We start from the raw sequence: 22773 nt of genomic DNA, 5'->3' as shown, positions 1-22773 counted from the left end.
AGATTGATTGGCATTGGTGTTTTTACGGTGTCAAATTGCCAGACCGGCATCCAACCTTCACAGAAGGCACACTCGCACGCACCTACTTGCAAGTCTTTAAAGATTTACTCGACTGCAGGGAGGGCATGCAGACTCTGCACAAAAGGTGCTCCAGCCGAGAATTGAACCAGAGAACCTCTTGTTGTGCAGCGACAGTGCTAACTGCTGTACAACTGGGACTGATTTCTTCTTTTTCTTTCGGCTGTTCCCATTAGGGGTCGCCATAGCAGATCATCTGTTTCTATTTCTTCCTGTCCTCTGCATCTTAACCTGTCACACCAACCACCTGCATGTCCTCTCTCACCACATCCATAAACCTTATCTTAGGCATTCCTCTTACCTGACAGCTTCATCCTTAGCATTCTTTTCCCAATATACCCAGCACATGTCCAAATCAACACAATCTCGCCTCTCTGGTTTTGTCTCCAAACTGTCCAACCTGGGCTGACCCTCTAATATACTTATTCCTAATCCGGTCTACCCTTGTCGCATCCAGGGCAAATCTTAACATCTTTAACTCTGCCACATCCAGCTCTGACTCCTGCCTTTTTGTCAGTGCCACTGTCTCCAACCCATATAACATAGCTGGTCTCACTACCCTCTTGTAGACTTTCCCTTTCACTCTTACTGGTACTAGTCTGTCACAAATCACTCCTGACACTCTCCTCCACCCACTCCACCCTGCCTGTACTCTCTTCAAAGTAATGGTCAGTGTGGAAGAGAGATGAACTGTTGATCCCAAGTATTTAAACTCATTCACCTTCGCCAACTCTACTCCCTCTATCCTCACCATTCCTCTATCCTCCCTCTCATTCACACACATATATTCTGTCTTATAGGTTCATAGGTTCATAGGTTCATAGGTTGGTACTCATCTGCTTTAGGCCTGTGATTCTTTTAGTGAGGTATTTCTGAGGCCTTTCCAGTTGTTGCAGATGTTTTGAGAGGTCCTGCTGACCTTCATTCCTCTCCTCTCGAGCATATATCACCACCTCTCCAGGGTCTCCTCAACCAGTTCCCTACTCTCACTACATATCACAATGTCATCTGCAATCATCACAGTCCACAGGGATTCCTGTCTGATCTCATCTGTCAACCTGTCCATCACCACTGCAAATAAGAAAGGGCTCAGAGCTGATCCTTGATGTAATCCCACCTCCACCTTAAATGCATCTGTCACTCCCACTGCAGATCTCACCGCTGTCACTATACCCTTGTACATAGCCACGTACCACTCTTACATACTTCTCTGCCACTCCCGACTTCCTCATACAACACCACAACTCCTCTCTAGGCACGCTTTCTCTAAGTCCACAAAGACACAATGCAACTCCTTCTGACCTTCTCTGTACTTCTCCATCAACACTCTCAGAGCAAACATTGCATCTGTAGTGCTCTTTCCTGGCATGAAATCATACTGCTGATCACTAATCATCACCTCCTTTCTTAACCTAGCTTCCACTACCCTTTCCCATAATTTCATGCTGTGGCTGATCAATTTTATCCCTCTGTAGTTACTACAGCTCTGCACATCACCCTTATTCATAAAAATCGGTACATAAACACTTTTTCTCCACTCCTCAGGCATCCTCTCACTTTCCAAAATTTCCTTAAACAATCTGGTTAAAAATTCCACTGCCAATTCTCCTAAACACCTCCAAGCTTCCACAGGTATGTCATCTGGACCAACAGCCTTTCCATTCTTCATCCTTTTCATTGCTATCCTTACTTCCTCCTTGCTAATCCATTACACTTCCTGATTCACTATCCTCCATCTGTTCAACACACACTCCTCGCTTGAGAATACGTTTCACTCATTATCCTTTAACACCCTTACCTGCTGCACATCTTTCTAGCCAATCGGTCGGTACAGGTCCTTTTCTCCCTCCTTAGTGTCCATCCTTTCATACAACTCTCCATACGCCTTATCCTTAGCCACCTCTCTCTTTGCCATGCACCTCATCTCCTTATACTCCTGTCTACTTTAATTATCTTTCTTTCTTTCATTTCGTTTCATTTCTCTGACAATCGCACTTCTTCTTTGCCATCTTCTTTCTCTGTATTCTCTCCTGTATTTCCTCATTCCACCACCAGGTCTCCTTGTCCTCCTTCCTCTGTCCAGATGTTACACCAAGCACCTTTCCAGCAGTCTCCCTTACTAGCTCTGCTGTAGCTACCCAGCTGTTTGGTAACTCTTCCCTGCCACCCAGTGCCCGTCTTAACTCTTCACTGAACTCCACCTCACAATCACCCTTTTTCAATTTCCATTTGATCCTTGGTGCTGCCCTCACACTCCTCCTCTTCTTGATCACCAACATCATTCTACAGACCACCATCCTATGCTGCCTAACTACACTTTCCCAGGTCACCACTTTACAGTCTCCTTCAGACTGGCCCTCCTACATAAGATATAATCCACCTGTGTGCATCTTCCTCCACTCTTGTATGTCACCCTATGCTCCTCCCTCTTGTTAAAATACGTATTCATCACAGCCATGTCCATCCTTTTCCCAAAATCCACTACCATCTGACCTTCTGCATTCCTTTGCTTAACATCATACCTACCCATCACTTCCTCATCCCCTCTATTCCCTTCACCAACATGCCCACTGAAATCTGCTCCAACCACCACTCTTTCACCCTTGGGTACAGTCATCACCACTTCATCCAACTCACTCCAAAATTTTTCTTTCTCATCCATCACACACCCAACTTGCGGAGCATATGCACTAACAACATTCATCATTATATAAAAACACCTTTATTGAATTATCACCTGTGATGTAGGCAGACCTAAATTTACAAAATAATCAAGGCCACATTTACAAACATAATACATCACATATATTGTTATATATCATATAATTTAAGCAACATTACATAAATTTTTCAATTCCTGGCTTCTCTTAAACCTCACTCCTCTTCCAAAACATTTTTTCAGCATGTATTGCTCCCACAATTTCCATTTTTTTTTGTAATTTACTCCTACACTTTTCTAAAGATCCCACTTCCTGTTTTTTCTCTCTGTTACAATATTAACTGCTTCAAATATAGTTGGTTTAAATTCTGATTTCCATTTTCTAGTAATTGCTTTTTGGCAGACACCAAAATTAAACTTAATGAGGTCTTACTATATCTAGGCAATTCAGATCCAGTATCCCAGCTCAAAAAAAATAATTTCCTTAGTTACATTCATTCACTCACCCAGTAATTCCTGAGAGTACTCTGTACGAAATTGTTAAAGTCTGCCAACTTCATATACTCCCAAGACATATGTTCCCACTTACCTCTCATCCCCATCATACCTCTAACTTTTGGCATCTACCTGAAGAAAAATTCTTTGGAGTTTGCTTGAGGTATAAAAGTACCCATGTAAACACCTGCAGGCAAAAATCCTAAATCTTCTGCATTTTGTTGCATATTTGAGAGCCATATGTATGTCCTCCCATTGTTTCTTTGTGAACTGCATATCTAGTCTTTCTTCCCAATCTTTTCTGATCCTTCTGATTGACTCCTATAGTTATCATGCAATATTTTATATCCCCTACTAATGATCCCATTTTAACAACAGCTTCTGTTCTAGATTCAATTAAAAACTCAACAAGTGGAGGCCTTTCATTCAGTTTCCCCAATCCTTTTCTCTCTTTTTTATACTTTGATATAAATCCCTGATAGGGAAGGCAGGCTCCAGGCTGCAATCCAAATGGACTGTTGGCCTCCACCCATTCCACTACCTTTCCTTCTCTAATCACTTATTCCCAATATGCGTGTTCCTTTGCTAGCTTCCTCCATCAAATTCCAGTCACCTCTTGCCTATGCATCCTTAATTTGCAGTCAACCCCATCAGCAGAATCTGCTTTTTCCATTTCTGTGTTGTCTTAGTTCTTATTATACTTTCTGCTACTTTAGGAATATAATATTTTATGTGATTGCTGTTATTCACCTTAAAGATGTGTGTCCAGAATTCCATTCTTTCTTTATTTCTTGAATTACTCACCATCCTCATCAACGTCCATTTCCATTTTGAATTGCAGCTTTCTGCTTGTGCTATGTAGACGAGCCTCAAGTGTGTAGCTCCAAAACATCCCTTTTAATCAAGCAATCCTAAACCTCGTTGGTCTACTAGGTACCTCACTTGACTCTTGCACTCTTCCCCCCTCAAATAAAATCCTTCAACTCTATTAGTTACTACTCACAATCTCTCCCTGGTTGATAAAAATATGACTGACTTGTGTATAAAATTAAAGGGACTAAAAATATTTTAGTGCTTGTATCTTGAATATCCATAGGCAACAGCTTTCAGTTTCTAGAACAATACCACAAACTGAAGGCCAGTACCAAAGTAATAAAAAAAAGGAATTTAATAAAAAATAAAAGTCAAATACACATGAATCTTCTCTAGCTCCTCAGCCACACTTGCCTTTAACAGAGTACTACTTTGGTACTGGCCTTCAGTTTGTGGTATTGTTCTAGTTTTCAGTCTTTTTGGTTGTGGTTCATCAAGCTTTCAGTTTCTGTTTTTGTGTTAGCTTTTGTTTATTTTCTTCCCACATATCTTTAGCTGCTATAATGGAATATTTTTAAAAAAGAACAAGAAACTTCTTTATTAAATGATCACTTATGACACAGGCAATCAAGCATTTATATGAATGAAAACAAATCATATTGACATATTTTTAGATGCAAACATTGCACATCACTTATGTCAAACATTACATAGCTCATTCAAATCCTGTCTTCTTTTAAACCTCATTCCTCCTCCAAAACTTTATTCGGCATGTATTATGCCCATAATTCCCATTATTTTCTATGCAATTTGTTCCTACCCTTTTCTAAAGATCCCATTTTCAGTAGTTTTATCTCTCTTAATATATTCACTACTACTAGTACAGTTGGTTTAGACTTTGATTTCAATATTCTAGTAACTGTTTTTTTGGAAACCACCATAATTAGACTCAGCAATGCCTTACTGTATGTAGGCAATTCCTATTCTGTATCATTACAAAAAAAAAAAATAATTTCCTTAGTTATACCAATTTGTTCAAGTATTTCTGATAGAGTAGTCTGCAGGGATTTTTAAAGTTTGACAACTCATTTCACTCCCAGAAAATATGTTCCCAATTGCCTCTTTCGTCCGCATCACACCTCCAACATTTGCCATCTACCTGACGAAAAATTCTTTGCAGTTAGCTTGGGGTATAAAAATACCTATGTAAACACTTCCCAAGAATTTGTTGCATATTTTGGAGACAAACATATATCCCACCATTGTTTCTTTGTAAACTGCTTATCCAATCCCTTCACAATCATTTCTAACCTCCTCTAATTGATTCTTATATTTATTGTGCAATATTTTATATGCTCTACTAATTATCCTTTTAACATCACCTTCTGTCTAGATTCTACTAAAAACTAGTGCTGGTCTTTCACTTAGGATCTCTCTGTTTCTTTCTCTTTGTCTATAGTCTGATATCAGTCTTTGATAGGGAAGGCAATCTCTAGCCTGCAGTTCAAATAAATTATTGGCCTCTTCCCATTCTATTACCCTATCCCCTCTAATTATTTGCTCCCAATACTTCAGGTCCTTTGCTAGTTTTCTCCAATAAATTGCAGACCCCTCTTGCCTATTTTGGTGTCCCTAAGGGCAGAATTTCCTTTAGTCATTCCTGTGTTGGCTTAGTTCTTAGAATACTTTCTGCTACTTTAGGAATATAATATTCTGTACAGTTATGGTTATTCTCGTTCAGGATCTGCATCCAAAATACCAATCTTTCCTTGTTTCTTGAGCCCCCCTCCCCCACCATTTTATCATCATTCCTTCTTTCTAGTTTGAATTACAGCTTTTTGCTTATGCAATGTATAGGACCCTTAACTGTGTAGCTCTGAAATCAGGTAGTCCTAAACCACCTTGTTTTATTGGAAGAATCAGCTTATCCCACTTGACTCTTGCTGTCTTCCCCTCCCAGATAAAATCCTTCAGATCCTTATTAATTGCCATCCATAACTTCTTCTACAGATGATAAAAATATGCCTGACCTGTGTATAAACTAAAGGGACTAAACATTTGAACTGCCTGTATCTTATTATACATATCCATAAAACAGAACTTCCAATTTCTCAGTTTTTGTATTTTCTTTTCTTTAGGCTGCCACAACAGACTCCTTTTTAATCCACACTCCTAAGTACTTCATTTTATCATGTCCCCATAAATATGGATATTGCTCAACCAATTTGTGCATGGACACATAGTTTACAGCTATTGCCTTTTTTTAGTTTCATTAATGCTGTAGCCCAAAAAGCCTTGAAAGTGTCTCAAAATGTTTCACAACACCGATATGTCCTTTTCGGGTTTTATGAGGTTAAAATAACACCTGCAAATAAAGCCAACTGTTCTTGACTACCATACCAATTATATCCTTGCATTTCTGAGTCCCTTATTTTCTTTGCCAATGGTTCTAAATATAATGCAAATGACAAAGGGGAAAGAGGACACACCTGCCTGATTCTTCTGCTCAAACAGCAATTATCAGAGAGGAACCCACCCACTTTAAATGTTCACTTCTGATCCCTCTATATCCTCCTAATCATCCTTTTATCAGGAAATGCAAATGCTTCCATTGCAGTGCTCATAAAAATCCAAGCTCTCTTGAATGCTTTCTCTGCATCAACACCTACCAACAATAGTGGGATTTTCTTACATTCTGCTTCCCTCTAGATCATTGTTCTGTTAATATTGTCAAATGTTTGCTTTCCTCCATAAAACCATACTGATCCATATCTATCAATTTTGGCATCACCTTTGCTATTCTTTTAGCCATTATAGACAATTTATAATCATGGTTTAAAATTGAAATGGGCCTATTTTAACTGGATCTGATGGGTCTTTACCCTCTATAGGTATTAAAGCCACCACTGCTTACTTGCAAGATTGTTGGTACTTCTCCTCCTCTTAAAATACTGTTAAGCAAAACCTTCCAGATCTTTTATCAGTTTTTTTTCCTTCCTAGATTACAGACTTCCACAGGAATACCATCTATTCCTGGGGACTTTCTTGTAGATTGGTTGTACATCCGTTTTTATCTCATTTCCTCCTATCCTAACAGTTAGTAATTGAGCCTTGTCTACCTCTAACCTTGGCATATTTCATTCTTTCATAAACATTTCCATTTGTACCTTTTCTTGATTACCCATTTTTCTCTGCTTTATACAGATTTCCGTAAAATGTCTTGCATATTTGTAATACCTCTACAGGATCTCTTATCTTCCTTGTTAGAGGCTTCCTAAGCATCTTGACAACCCCTTCTACTTTCTGTTGCCGGAGTTGCTGCACTAAAAGTTTTTGTGCTCTGGAGTTATCAGAAAACAGTTGCTTAACAGCAGTCTTGCATATTTTCTGTTTAGCATTATGCAATTGCTCTTTTTCCTGTTCTGTGAGATTCTCCCTATTCTGCAATACTTTAACCTTTGTCAGTGCCTCTAAATAATTCTTGTTACTTCTTAACCATCTCTCTCTTTTATTCCCACCCTATTTTTAAACTCCACTAATTTTATCCCACTACCTAGCTATGTTTTCAGATGGAATTTCTGTCTACTCTAATACCTCCCAAATAATTTCCACTACCCATTCCTTAAATTCCTCTCTCTTCAACTGATAGGTAGGAAAGTAGGAGTGTCTCATTTTTATGTCATTACCCTGCATTTTTTAGTTATTACTGGTGCACGATCGGAAACAGTTATTGGATGTACATCAAAACTTTCAATTAAATGCACGTTCCTGTGAAATGCAAGTTGTCTAGCTTAGCCCAGTTTTTGTATCTTGGGGAATACGCAAATTTACTCTGAACTCCTACTGCTGAATTCACATCTTCTATGCCAAATATTTTCATAATTTCTTCAAAAATCTACCTTCTTATATTGTATAATGGAATCCTTTTTAATCTATACTCCTAACTACTTCATTTTACCTTGTCATAAATATGGGTATTACTTAACCAATTCATGTGTTGGTGCAGAGTTTATAAACCTTTGTTTTACCTTCATTAATATTACATTCCGAAAAAAAAGCAGGTACAATCTCAGAATGTTCCACAACGCTGGGATTTCCTTTTCTGGTTCCATCATATACAAAATAATATCATCTGCAAATAAAGCCAACTTTTCTTGAACACAATACCAAATATATCCTTGAATTTCTGAGTCCCTTATTTTATTTGCCAATGGTTCTAAACATAATGCAAATAACAAAGGGGAAAGAGGACACCTCTGCCTGGTTCCTCTTTTCAGACACAACGTATCAGACAGATACCCTCCCCCACTTAACTTTTCTGCCAGAATGCAGAAGACATGAAACATAGGTTCATAAGTAGGTACTAGGCTACTGGCCCTAGGGCCTATACATGCCTAGCCAAAAATGTACCCTGGCTTTCGCCACCCAAGAAAATTATTTTCCTGTGCCCCTGTCAAGCAGAACCACAGAAGTGATCCCCGGGGTGAATTTCCTATTACCCATCCAATCATCAAGATATTTCTTGAAGAGTGCTAATGAGGAGCTCTGTTTGACATAGATAGGTAGTCTGTTCCAGAGTATGGGAAGTCTCTGGGACAGGAATCTATCCCTCCAGCATGTTCTGTTTATTGTGGTGACAAGGTTTAGGTCCCTAGAGCGTGTAGCTCAGAGGGATTGGGATTTCTTTAAGTGGAGCATGTCCAACAGCTCTGGGTTTGACATAGCTTTGTATGTTAGGCAGAGATCGCCTCTGAGTAGGCAATATGCGATGGAGTAAAGCTAGAGTTTTTTGAGACGGTCTGCGTAAGGCATCTGTTTGAGGCCAGTAATCCTCTTTGTGAGGTATTTTTGTGGCCTTTCCAGTTGTTGTAGATGTCTTGTGAGGTACATACCAAAAGGGGTGTTGTACTCTATAATGGGTCTAATGAGTGATGAGTAGAGGGGAACAATGACCTCTTTTTTTCTGGATGAGAAACCTTTTGTGATGAGGTGTGCCATGTAGAAGGATTTCCTGACCACTTTGGCGATGTGATTATCAAAGGAGAGACTACTGTCCACCTGTGTCCCAAGGTCTCTTATCACACTTTCGGTGTTAAGCAGACTACCGCCTATGTGGTAGCTCATGGGTACAGAATGGGGATGACCATGCACTTTTTGGCATTGAGCTTGAGACCATGTCTTTGACACCAGGCATCTGTCTTAGTGAGGCCCTTTTGTAGGATGTCCACATCGTTAGGTGTTTCAATTATGGCTCCTAGTTTGCAGTCATCTGTGAATTTAGTTCACCAAAAACCTTCTGTGTTAGCCTGTACTTCAGAGAAGTAGATACCAAACAGGAGAGGACCCAGGACTGAACCCTGTGGTACTCCACTTGTCACTGGTCTGAAGTCTGATATGGAGTCTGCTACTTTCACAGTGTGGGTTCTTTTAGTAAGCCAGTTGGCAACCCATCTTGTGACATAGGGATTTATACCTAGTTTAGTGAGTTTATCTATAATTCCAGAGTGGGATGGTGTCAAACGCCTTGGTGAGATCTAGATAGGCTGTGTGAACCACCATACCCTCATCTATGGCTTTGGTGACTACTTCAAAGAAGTCTATCAGGTTTAGGAGACATGATCTGTCTTTTACAAACCCAAACTGTGTAGGGTCCAGGGTTTGGAGATCTCCAATGTCTTTGTTTATGAGATCCATGATGATACGTTCCATGGCCTTGCAGACGAGGCTCGTCAGGCTAATGGGGTGGTAGTTCCCGGAGTCTGTTGTGGCCCCCCTTTTGTGGAGTGGGATAACTGTCGTGGTGCACCATTCAATGGGCACAAAGCCTGAGGTGAGGCTATGATTGAACATGGTACTTAGGTGGGGTACCAGTTCATTCTGTAGTTCATGTAGAAGGCAGCCTGGGATATTGTCAGGTCCCATGGATGCTGTGTTCTTGGCTTTGGAGAGTGAAGTTTTTACCTGTGCAGCCATGATTACAGGAACATTGCATTCTTCCGGTATAAAGATGGGCCCTTTAGGGGGTGAGAGGGGGGTAAAGTTAGCACTGAACCTATCTGCCAGGATGTTGGCAATATCAGTTAGTTCTATATATTTAGTGTCACTGTGCTGTAACTCAGAGCAGACCTGAGTGTTGCCATTGAGATTTTTGACATAGCTATAGAATGCTTTGTGGATGTCTTTAGAATCAGTGGCAATTTTGTTTTCATAACTAGCTTTGCAGGATTTTATGAGGGATCTCAGCTTCTAACTGAGGCTGACCAGGGAGTTCCTCCAATCATGGGATTTTACTCTTTTTTTGCAACAGTTTCTTTCTTCTGTTGTAGAGTTTGTTTATGGCAGAAGACCTCCAGATTGGCTTCCTTTTTTTGGAGGATAGCATCTTGGTTCTGTTAGGGATAGCAGGATCCATGCACTCGTGTCAGTGCTTATAAAGTGCATTTGTGTAGGATTCAGCAGTCGTACCTCTATTGTCCATCTGCATGGGTGTCATGAAGTTTGCCACTTCTGTCTTAAGAAGCATGAAGTTGGCTTTGGAGAATTTTTTTATGGTTGTTTTCCTAATGGGGGGTGGGAGCGGGATGTGGATGTCTAGGGTGATTAGCTTGTGGTCAGATCTGACCAATGAGGAGATGACCTCTGGTGTGGAACACTGGTCACCCATGTTTGTGATGACCAGGTCTAGGGTATTGCTGCCTCTGGTGGGGGTGTGGATAAGTTGATCCAAAGCATTGGAATTGATGATTTCCAGAAAACATTGAGCAAAATATTTGGTACACGAGTAGTTTTCCCAGTTAATGGTAGGGTAGTTGAAATCACCCATTATTAGAGTGTTGGGTTGTACCTTAATATTTTCCAGTGTATCAAGAAAAGAGGAGTGGGAATCCTGGGGCATGGTGGGGGGTCTGTAGCAAGCTACAATCTGGATTGTGGTTTTGCCCAGAGTTAGTTGAACTGGGATAATCTCGGATACATTATGCTGAGCAACTAGCTTGGAGGTGTGGATATCCTTAATGAATATGGACACGCCTCCACCTTTACTGTTTCTTAATTCCTCTCTCCTTTAATCATGTTGCTATAGTGGTCAAGAAGTCTTTCTACTTAGAACACACTAGGGGAATATCATCCAAATCTAAATAAATCATTGCCCTGTTATATTATGCAATGGCTACACCAATCATAAAATATAACGTACCTTTTGTTATGTACCTCACTAGGCATATCAAACAGCTGGAAAGACCACAGAGGTTCCTGACTAAAAAGACAGCTGGCTTAAGGACACCAAGCTACCAACAAAGACTGGAAGCACTGGCCGTTTCAGTGCCCTATAAATTCTGGAGGGGATATCTGTGCCTTGCCTTCCATGCCATTGGAGACCCAGTAGGTCTAAACTTACATAAGCAAATAAACAAATCACTTTGACGACAGATTCATTACACAATACCAATAGACTTCCACTGCAAATCAAGTAATGTCATACATTATATTCCTTCAAATGGGAATTAAATGACTGGATGGATGTCCACAAATTCACCCCTAGTTTGACTGACCTAGTCTTCCTTAAAAGAAAAGGTATAGTTTAAGGATGTTTGCTGGAAAGACATGAATAGTCACTAGGCTCAGTGGTTTAAATTTTCCTATGATCCTATGTACTTTTAAAAAGTGTTCCTGTCCTTTTTTTTGGCTCCTGCTTAAACAATCATATCAAATAATGCTTTGGTGGTTTAGATCTCACTCTAGGATATCTTTTCAGTTTAAGTGAGCAAATAAACACTTAATGGCTAAAGCAGATTATAAAGGGCTCATGGCATGTAAAACTGCTTTTAGGCAGAAGGTGGAACTGATGCATCCCCTCATGAAAGTGATATAAAAATACATTTGGCCTGGGGAGGCTTAGAGATACTAACAGTTTTCCTCCACATCAGAAGGATGCAGTCAGTGTTAGCCTCCCGGAAAGAGAAGAGGCACCAAGGAGACAAACATCAATGAAGTTCTACCAACTAAAAAAAACATTTGCACTTTAATTACAGTTTATTGAAAGTGTTAAAATGTACAAGTGTGGGCATTCTTACATGTAAAAATATATAATGTTTGTCAGATTTGTGAAACATCAGAGGATCTCTCGTGGTTGGAAAACACCAGCCAACTCATCAAGAAAGAGCAACAATGCTTCCACTTTTTAAGAAGGCTGAAAAAAGCTAAGCTTCCTCCATATATTCTCTCTACCTTCTATAGATGTACAATAGAGAGCATCCTCACCTGCACCTTCACCGTGTGGTTCGGAAACTGTACAGTTACAGAAAGGAAGGTGCTACAAAGAGTGATGAGAGTTGCAGAGAAGGTAACAGGTTCCAGTCTTCCATCGATACAACATCTTTATTCTGTAAGAAGCATCTGAAAGGCCACCAAAATAATACAGGACATTACGCATCCTGATGATGGACTGTTTAAGCATCTGGCATCAGGCAGCAGATATTGCAGTATCCGCTGCAGGACTACAAGATTCAGTAGTAGTTTCTACCCTACAATGATTAGACTTCTGAACTCGGGCACTAGTCCAGGGGTCTGGACACAAGTCAAGTTTTATTTGTGCAATATATACTTACATATATTCCAAGTAAGTGCAATATGTAATTATTATATCCATAGTCAATATTACGTAACTCACTCAAGTGCAATATTAAACAAATAATTTAGGCATTTCAATCTGTAGAGAGTTTTGTTTTATTTTAAAAGGGTAGTTAATTTAACTCACAGGAGGGTATTCTTTTCGTATACAAGTGTTGGTAAATGTCTCTGCTCTTTCTTGCATGTATTGAGAGTGGTATATTTGTTAGGTATGTTTATTCCTCTACTTGTATGTGTTGTTTCACTTTCCTTTATAATCTCAAGAATTGCGCTGATGCATGCAATTTCGTTTAGGCTACCCATGCGTAGTTCTAAATTACAATAAAGTTTACTTTGACTGTTTTCACACAGTCATCACTTCCTCTAAAAAGCAGCATTACCACTTGCTGGAATGGAACATTATGTTCTAAGCAGCTTAATTTAAATTGAGAAAATATTTTCCTTAAAAAGCCCTGAACTCCATGGAGTATTGAACCAAGACTACTCTTCCTTTTTTCCTGTTTACACTGCTGTTTGGATTTTGGAGAATTCTAACTTGCATATTCTCCTCTATATGTTGGAATGTGGATCTGATGAACTCTTTTCAAAACTGGACGCAGCAAAGCATTTATTTTACTGATCCTGTAGTGGACAGAAAATACAGCCTGCTGTCCATGAGTCACTAAGCTCAAACTCTGATAATCTGCCTGTATGCCATTTGCAACTACTGAATGTTTAACGTTTCAGTAACTCAATCTTAGTCAAGCTACAGTATTCTCTGAAATGTGGTAGAAGACTATTTGGATGTGATTAGAGTGATTCTCTTAACTACCTACTTACAATATTTTCTTCTGTGTTTATATTTATATACAGCTACTGGCTTATATATTTAATGGGTCTTCTCTAATCATTTTCTTGAAATTCGATCAAGTAAAGTGTTTTCATGTATTCAATTATGAAAGCATATTGCTGCTGTCTGGGTAACCACACAGCACTGATGTGACGGTTGACATTCACCTTTCTGAAGACAGACTGCTTGGATATAAGCTACTACAGTTTAATATATTGGTCGGGTCAACAGTAATTGTGACCTTGGTACTACACTAGGTCGGGCTGGAGGAAACATGTGCTGAGAGCACTATAAAGAAGTGCCTGCACTGGAAAAGTAGCAGTAGCCTTTTTTGTGAAACAGAATGTGTATGTATGCACACATGTATGAAAAAGTTTTACCCAAATCTCAGCTACTGTTCATAACATTGCACGAGAAGACACTAGACTTTGAGGTGTGTGAAATCCTGGACAGCCATTACTAATAATACTGTTCATTAGCTGTACAGGGTAAAACTTATTTGGGTAGGGCAAGCGTTGGCCATAATCTGAGGTGACAGTGCATACTTACCATATGCTCTCTTGGCTAGTAACCTCTCATATATTTGTCTGGTGATCAGTGGTGGAGATTGTGTGACCACAAGCCCTTGGCCATGACATATATGTTTATGCCAATGGTGAGGCATTTAAAGTCTGTATACCTGCTCGTAATAGAAAAGTCTGAGCTGACAGTCTCAGCTGTTGAGTACCATAAGTCACTGAAACTACAAATTTGTGTTTCCTAACCAGAAGGAACTGCTATGACAGCATCTATTAAGGAATGCTGTCACAGCCCACAGTAACAACTCATGTGGATTGATTATATGAAAGAAGTAAAAGTTTCTTCAGGTGGCTTTCCAGAAATTCTAGTGTGTCCCTGTATAATAAGTTGCAGAACCCACAATGTGAGTGAACAGAATTATATGACGCATCTTAAGCCTTAGAGGATAACACTAGATGACTGAAAAAGGATAGCTGTATCTCAGAAACAAACCCTTTATCTCTCTGCAGTTAACATAATTAGAATGGCTAATATACAGAAAAAATTATCCTCTTCAAAGTTTACTACTTTACTTTATTTATCCAGCTTTCTGGGGGGGGGGGGGCTTGATGGACAAGATCATTCAAAATGCATGATCTACGTTTGGCACACTGACAAAAGGGCATTCCTTTATTCCTAAAGGGTCATATTGATGTTTCAGTATCCTACCTCATCCAAAATAAAGTGGGCAATATTTTAAAACAGAGTTATAAAGTTAAAATCTGAAGACATAAAAGCAAATGCTGTTTCATGGTGGTCCATAGGGTATTTAGTATACATTACTATTGGATGAATGATTTTTGGCAAACAAAATATTTTCACATACCATATAAGTGACACACCCCCTCCAACAGTTATGGATAGTGGTGCTGCGGTAGCGTTGTCGCCTCACAGAAAGACGTTGTCGCGTTCGACTCTCAGCTAGAGCGTCTTCTGTGTGGAGGCATGCGTGAATGGGCGTGCCTTCATTGAAGGTTGTGCTTCAGGGCTGGTAACTCGGCACGTAAAAATCCACTACCAAACATTAGCGGACTGGAGTTCTGTTGTGGTGACCCCTTAACCAGGATAAGCCGAAAGACACAACAACCATTCTGTATTCATAGTACTTTGGAAAACCTTCTATCTGTCCCATTTGATTTACAAAGGCATCTCTTCTAGTTCCAAAGAAATCTTGGTTCCCTTTTACTAGTACCCTATCAAACCAATTATAACACCTCCATGGCATGTGCTTGAATAAACATGTCAACTCAACTTTAAATATCTCAAAGAGATGTATAACTAGAAAGATTAGTGGCCTCACAAATCCTAGTTATTAGGACAGACTGGCAGTCCTCTCTGTATTCAGTTTGTCATAGATTCCACCGGGGTGATTTATGTGAAGCATTTTGAGCCATTAAAGATCCAACCCTTTTTGGCAATTCTGTCTCAGGACTAACTGTTTCCCAAACATCTGGTTAGAAGAAATACATTTTCATAAACAGATAAAAAGTATATGTTATTGTGACAGATTTGTATCCCAACATACCCCTCATTTCTGAAATAAACGTCCGCTACACGTCAAGCAGAGTACCACCCTTGCTACCTCCCATGTAAACATAAATAACGGGATGGGCAACCTCAAATTGTACCATGGTTTACCATATGTTGCTCTCCTTGAGGCTGGGGAGAAATTCTGAATGTGTTATTGGCTAGGCTTGTAAGGCTCTGCAGACTGACTGCCTAGTACTTACCTATGGAGCTGTGATATTTATGATTCATTTATAACTAGTACAAGTTCCTTACTTCAAGTCAGCACCAAGTGTAAAGATCATTGTGGCTGCCAATGATTAAAAGACTTTGTCATGCTTCCCCTGCACTAAGATAAGGCTACATACAGTAACCTTAAAATATAGCCCCTCTCAAGTACCATTTTTCCTCATCACAATACATTTTTATTCCCTATAGTCCAAGACTATGAATAACACATAAAATACACATGACTGAAGTAGCTCATTTTCTGTTTGCATTGTGCACCTAGTTTTAAAACCCCCACATTCAGTATGTTGCTGTTTATTTGGATGTTGATATACACACTGAAGGCTGATTCTCATTTGGGTAAAATGCAAACTTTTTTTGTCCCCACTGGACCTGCTGAAAAGCTCTACTAGCTTCACCCAATTGGTCCATTCATTGCATTAAGATGGGGCAAGAGCCAAGCATCCCACGACTAGGCAAGAGTAATATGAACCATTCATTCCTGCCCAGTAATACCATATTAGCTCATTTTTTCCCCTCTAGTGAGAATGAGTTGGTAGAAGTGGTCCTACTACTAATTCAGTGGGTTGACCTGCCATCCCCCTTCTCTTGCTGTGGCTTGAAGTGCTGTGCTGTTTGAGGAAGAATGCCTCTGCATGCTCACTCAGCTTACGTGCATGTATGCATGAATGCACACAGGGTGTACTCAGAGGCTAATGATCAATAGGTGCATTATCTACTGCTACCACTAGGTGCCACCAGGTGATGAACCACAACTGTGTGGCCCCCATCCCCAGATGGGCGAGACAACAGCGTGTGCTCACTCCCAGTCTCCCCTGCCATTTCCAAAAGATACTGTTTATGTCTCATTGCCATGAAGCTGGCTGAAATGTAGGCTGTCTTAGATTAAAAGGGGCCAAGATAAAAGCTAACATTTCTAAAAGTAAAACTGTGTATGACTGAAATAATGTGCTTGGGGTACGTAATAGGAAGAGGAATGGTCAAGACCCCAAAAAGCAGAAGCTGTAGGCCGTGAAAGACTGTCTCACTCCAAGTGCTAAAAAACAAGCAAAGGTATTCTAAGGACTGGATGGATGCTACACAGTCATAGCAAGCCCTTTAATCACTTAAGGAAATGGAAATGTTTCTGAAAGTAAAACTGATGGTGGAAGCAGATAATGCTCAGAGACTGGCTGGTATCTCCAAACTTTATTAAACCACTTCTAGTGTACAAAAGTATGTGGGTCTAGGGGACATGCTCTCAGAGACAGAAGAGCACCCAATTTGTTACTTGAGCCATAAATTAAGCAAGGCTGAGATGAAATACTCCATAACTGAAAGGAAGTGTCTAGCATTAAAAGGTCTCTTCTCTTTTCTTAAATACTATTTACTTAATAGAGTCAATACTGGTCACACTCCCAAGTAGCTTTACGAGCAACGAGTTGGTAGCATTACACTTTGTTAGTGGACCCTCTCACTTCAGTCAAAAAGGTAGGTCAACCCACGATAATGAAGACGGACTACCACTGTGCATGAAATGGAGGGCTTCAAGCTGCTGGGGGGTGTATTTATCTACAGCACTCTCTGGAGTGGGGCAACAACATACTTTTCTCCAAACAGAAAAGTACAAAGTAACCCAAAATATGCAAACAGTGGTATACATAATGTTTTGACTCAAAAATATGTAAACAGAGTGCTGTTTTCTTTAAACATAGTTAATGCTTTGTTCAGCTGCATTGTTGTTCTGTAATGGTACAGAGGACTCTACCTGTATTAGTAAAATACAAGTTTGTTGGGTGAGCATTGAGAGATGATATAAAAACAGGACAGAGGCTCAGGCAGAGAGCGCTTGCCCTTGGCAAAAAGAGCTTAACGCCCACAGCAGCACTAGCTCTAGGACACTGAAGTGAAGATCAGTCTGGGGGAAGCTGAGAAAGATTTCTGGCAGAAGGAATCTAGAGAGAGCTACTATCAGACAGTAGCTCCTAGTAATCTAAGACCAAATGTACTGGCTCTGTATTTCAGTTTTAAAAATACTTTTTCTTTTTTTTTTTTATAGGAACCCCATCTGCACTTGTTTATAATAAGCCACTATTTTTATAAAGACTGCTGATTTTTTTTTTTTAACAGTTACCCCACAACCACAGAAGAATTTTTGTAGGAAGAAGTATACCGTGCTTGTCATTATAAAATAAAGAATTAGAAATTAAAGAACACAATATGCATTTTGACTTCATTATTCAACATGTTATTTGGAGAGAGAGTAATTCACTGACCAGATATTTCATGAACCAACATAAAAATAAATTCAACAGAAAATGTTGACTTTCACAAACATCACAAAAAGACATTTTGATGAGGGGGTAAGCCTCACACTCTTCCCCTCCCTCAACATCCTCACTTCTCTAATATTTCTGAGATAATACCAGGTTAGGGTTAAGAGTAAAGTTTATTGCCCTCACAAAGATCACCAATATCACTGAATCCAAGTAGTTAATTATTCAGATAATTAGGGAGAAACCTAAGCCAATCTGACAGATCTGTTGTGACTAAAGTCAGTTTGCTAAATCCCATGCATCTCTAACTACTCATTTTGCAGTTAAATCACTTACTCATCAAGTCCCATCCTACTTTCCTTCTTAGAAAAAGTAGTAAACTTCTCAAGGTTGGGAGGGTGGCCTAATGGTTAAGGTGTTTGCCTTACAAACACAAGGTACAAGGTTTAAGTCTCACAAGGGATAATTGACTAGGCTTAAAACGGCTCACAAATGCTGTTAGCCTAGTACTAATCTATGAACCTAAGTGTAGTTTCAAGAAGATGATTTCCATATTCATGAAGTCATTTACACATTAAACTCACTAGTATGAATCTGGCATCAGTTTACAGTATAAACATCATTTATTTGTCTCTCCAAATGCAGGGCCCTAGCACATCACATCATGCTTGTAGGTTCAGTCTGTCATTTGTTACACCAGATCTCCATTTACCATTCACTTTTCTGGATGAATACTGTTTTTTTTTACCAGAAATAGGTTCAGATTATGTGGTGCAAATTTTTAAACATTTTTCTCTATGCTAAAACACCCTAATTCTTTGGAAAAATACCCCAGTATTTTAATTTGCTGTTGTGCCTTTATGTCCGTTATAAATTTTCATTTCTGAATTTTCAGCATTAAGTTACTTTTATGTGACAAATTATACATTTTATAAACTTGAAAAGGAATGATAAACATTATCCTCGATCACTTTATACCACATTTAGCCTGCCCTTTTAAGAGCATTTAACATTTTACCTTCCCTTCTACTACCTGCTTTCCCCCCTTACACATTTCCACCTTTTAAATGCCTTTGCAGATTTCCTCTTCATCACCCATTCTGGTAGTCTATTCCAGGGCTCTACAAAGTGTGTGTGTCGGGGGTGGGGGGAGACGCAAATAAAAAAAGCTGCCATACTTCCATCTTCCATGGAGAAGTTAGTTACTAAAATTTGCTGAGTGCCTCCTCCTTCCATCATTGCCCTTCTTAAGAATTACTTCACAGCTCCTTGGCATGATCTTGCATCTGTGCCAATAGTATCAGCCCGTCAGTCTGTATTGGTCTCAAGTTTAAAAAAAAAAAAACTTGCTGTAAACCGTGCTCACATCCTTTCCCCTCCATCTCACACATCTTTCTGGTATCCTTCTGGGTGCCATCCAGCAGCCTGATGTCTATTTCCTTAAGTGACCTACTGAACTGCATGCAGTAGTGTTCTGAAACATATCCCCTTGTTGCAGTAACCATCCAGACATTCTTTCTGCCTCTACCAGTGCCATTTCACACTGCTCCCAGTAATCCAATTCAGATGTAATCAATACTCCCAAGATCTTTTTCCTGCTCGGCTGTTTAATCAGCTCTACTTCCCACAGAGCAGATAAAAAGTGTCCTAATTTGTATTTTTTGCACTGAAACTCAAAAGAAACTTTTCTGCCCATTGCCTTTCCAAACCCTTCCCTACACTCCTCCCCCTTTCTCCACTGCTGTACCTATCCTTTTATCAGCAAAGAGGTTGTTCCTGTTCTCTATTCCAACAGCTACATCTGAGTCCAATGCAGAGAATACTGGACCTAGGACTGACTCCTGTAGTACTTCACTACACACTTCCCTAACTCCTGACACTGTTTCTATTATATCCCACTATGTCCTGCCATGCCGCTATCCATTTCGTCTGTCTTGTTCCTACTCCTATGTCTTTCCATTTTTCTGAATAGTGACCTTGCTGAATTCCAGGTAGACTATATCTACTGGTAGTCCTTTGTCACTTCACCAGCAACCTAGTCATAAACCGGATCAGGTTTAAGTGTCAGTTTTATCTGGTGAAGGACATATGTTCTTATCCCGACTGCTGTCTTCTAGAAAAGTTATCAGGCTTCTCTTCAAGATTTTCTCCATGATCTTACCTGACACTGTTAATCTAACTTTCCAAACAACTGCTTGAATTTATTTTCTGCTTTCCTATTTTGTAAAAGGGAATGGTAATTGCTATCTTTCATCCCTATGGAACTTCTGCATTAGCCATTCATCTGTTGACGATCTCCATTGGTGGTGGGAGACCTCTGCCAACACACTACCCAGATTTCTGAAGGCTCTGAGGAAAGTCAATGGGCTCTATTTTTCCAAATTCCCATTTTGCCCTGCCTGACTTCCAGCATGGCACACCCCAACAGTTTTCCCTTGTGATGACAGAAGCACACCATTTCTTAAGTCTCTTTTTTCTTAGACTTCTGTGATCTCCCCTCCCATCTTAAATCAGCTTGGCCACTTTTGTCCATCCTTAACTTTATTCTTTCTATGTACCTAAAAAAGCCCTTGTTTCTCTTCTTGATCCCTTCTACTAACTTCTTTTCAACTTTCGCCTTTGATGCCCTCACCATCCTTGCTTCCTTTTACTAGCTAACTAGTAATGTATCTCATGCACATCACCGCTCCTTGCTTTCAAGCCTCTTGTAGGCCCAAACTTTTGACTCAATTGCTGGACTCTCATTCTTATGTAGTCACAATGGTCCTTTTTGCTTCGTCCGTTCACTGTTGTCTGTAGCCTTGAGTGGCCCATCTTTGACCAATTCCCATAGCTTGTTTACTACCTAGATTTGTTCACAAGTCTCCTAACCCATCCTTGACCACCTTCCCCAGACCAGCGTGTCACATCATCATTGTCCTTATTCTTTCCCTCCCATCATGCTCTCACCACTTGGTACCTACCCTACCACACCCATCACTGTGTAGCCTTAAAAAATGTGCAGTGGTTGGAATTTCACCACTAGATTCTATTATCCCAGCTCCTCATATCTCATTCTATCATATATGATCCCTCTTTTTGCCCCTCTCTCTCCACACTCATTCAGCCATACACTCCCAACCATGCTCTTCGTAGCTCACAACAAAACCTACTACAAGTCTATATGCCCAACAAAAATCTTGGTAAACTACTCTATAGTTATTCCACTGCAAAAGCCTGGAACAAACTTACACCTTACATCAGATCTATCACTAACTCCAGCTCCTTCAAAACTGCACTAAAAGTTACCTCTACCAGAAGCAATGGCTATGCTTTTGCAATGACCCAACATAATAGGTTCATAGATTAGTATGAAGCTAACTGCCCTTGCGAGTTATTTTAAGCCTAGCCAATTATCCCTTGTGAGACTCAAACCCTGCACCTTGTGTTTGTAAGGCAAACACCTTAAGCATTAGGCCACCCTTCCTCCTATGTTCCTATCTTCCAATCCTACCTTTATATTTCTCTTCAGACCCACTATTATCTCTAACTCTCAATCTTCCTCTCAACAGTCATTCACTTAATTCCTATCTAATACAGTCTTTCATTTAAACGCTATCTACTATAATTTGTATAGTCCTCCTAACTTACACTATTTCTCTGCCTCTCCCCTACATTTTCTGCCTCCCTCTTTAGCTATCTTCCTATCTCATGCTGTTCAGCTTTCTGTTTCTCTTCTAACTCATCCTCATTCATACTATCCCTGTCTTAAAATTTTATAAAATTTTACAGTTTTACAGATTTATGTGTTATGAAATGTCTGCTTTGTATACTTTGGTATTGTATAATTTTTGTTATTCATGTATACATTCAAATTTTAAGTAACTATTTTGTGGAGCTTTTCTCCTCAGGTCTCCATTGAAAAGGGGTCTCTACCCAGTCAGACAAACGCGGTTAACAAATGTCAAATAAACAAATAAAGTAAATAAACTTCCATGGCAGTGTCTGCACTGGTTAGGACTATGTCCAGAATTTTATTCTTTCACATGCAATCCTGCACCATGATCCAAGATCTCGATACATTTTCCCACTCTCTCATAACCCTGCAGCTTAGAATCTCCTAATATCTACTGGCAGATTCAGATCCACCATGAGTATTGCTCCCTTCCTCTTACCTAACTTCTCTTCAGTGGTCTCTCATCCTCCTATCTTACTGTGCCTGGGAGATGATTACACTTTCAGTCCCACTGCATCAGTCCTCCTCTTCCTTACTCAATACTTTCAGACCCTAGCTGCACCTGGCTTCAAACCTTGGCTGCACCTTTGCACCATTCTTTGGTTTGGTGTTCCTCTGTCTTTATATAAATTTCTACCTTGCTCCCTCGTGTCCTTTCTCTGTCTTTCTTGAATAACCTACACCTAAGGTCCTCCATGTTCCACCGCTCTTGTCTCTGGCCCAAGTTTGTCATACTGAGAATGTCCACCTTTTTTCAGCAATCTTGTAAATGTCTTAACTATAGATAGGAAAATGTTTACCCAACCACATGATTTATCGGTGTAGTCTGTGCCATCTTAAAATCATGCAATATGACCTACCTCTTCCTATCAACCTACCTCTTCATTTTGTTCATGTCATATAGTTCCTTTCCTAAACTTTACTAGGTTTTGGTTCTGTTTGTACTAGAGAAGGAATTTTATTGTCTGTAAGTGTAACCGAATATCTG

At 39.7% G+C, this 22773-nt stretch overlaps 1 protein-coding gene across 2 annotated transcripts in view; it reads right to left on the bottom strand.

The window, feature by feature from the left end:
* Positions 1-22773, bottom strand: part of POLR3G (RNA polymerase III subunit G) — a 567212-nt gene that overhangs the window by 11463 nt on the left and 532976 nt on the right. The gene's annotated exons all lie outside the window — the stretch shown is intronic.

This window comes from Protopterus annectens, chromosome 2.part2 (genome assembly GCF_019279795.1).
Source record: "Protopterus annectens isolate FY-2018-M chromosome 2.part2, PAN1.0, whole genome shotgun sequence".
In the NCBI taxonomy this organism is placed as follows: domain Eukaryota; kingdom Metazoa; phylum Chordata; order Ceratodontiformes; family Protopteridae; genus Protopterus; species Protopterus annectens.
Note: the sequence above shows the minus strand (reverse complement) of the source record. Positions and strands in the feature narration are given on the sequence as shown.